This window comes from Pygoscelis adeliae, unplaced genomic scaffold (assembly GCF_000699105.1).
Source record: "Pygoscelis adeliae isolate BGI_AS28 unplaced genomic scaffold, ASM69910v1 Scaffold6, whole genome shotgun sequence".
Lineage (NCBI taxonomy): Eukaryota > Metazoa > Chordata > Aves > Sphenisciformes > Spheniscidae > Pygoscelis > Pygoscelis adeliae.
In genome coordinates this window covers 4,962,488-4,962,871 of record NW_008825075.1, presented here as the reverse complement: position 1 = coordinate 4,962,871, position 384 = coordinate 4,962,488, and the positions used below count along the sequence as shown (strand labels likewise).

The 384-nt window shown below is 36.5% G+C and overlaps 1 pseudogene; it reads right to left on the bottom strand.

Annotated features, from left to right (window-relative positions):
• The window catches only part of LOC103919226, a 29,702-nt pseudogene that overhangs the window by 14,031 nt on the left and 15,287 nt on the right, over positions 1-384 (bottom strand).

Sequence of the window (384 nt, the reverse complement as noted above, 5' to 3'; positions counted from 1 at the left end):
CTGTGGTGGGAATATAGCTGAAGAACATTTTCTGCATTTTCTTGGCTCTCCCCCCAAACACGTATGCAGGTGTTTCAGCAATGTAAAAAACAATTAAACAATAACAAAAGCCCCCATTTCAGATCAACCTGAAATGAAACATGTAGGCATCAAGTACCACAATAATTTTAAGTTACTTTTTAAAATAGCTTAGCTGTGAGCCAACACAGAGTCCACATGTTTCATTTAAAAGTATATCAAAGTAAAGCATTTCAAATTTTCCTCCATTTGGAGAAAACTGTCTGAAACAGCAGGCCAGAATTTGACACAAATTAACAGACAGTTCTCATTCTCTTCAAAAAACAGGTTTTTCAGCTATTTTATTATTTGCTGGGGGGGGGGCAT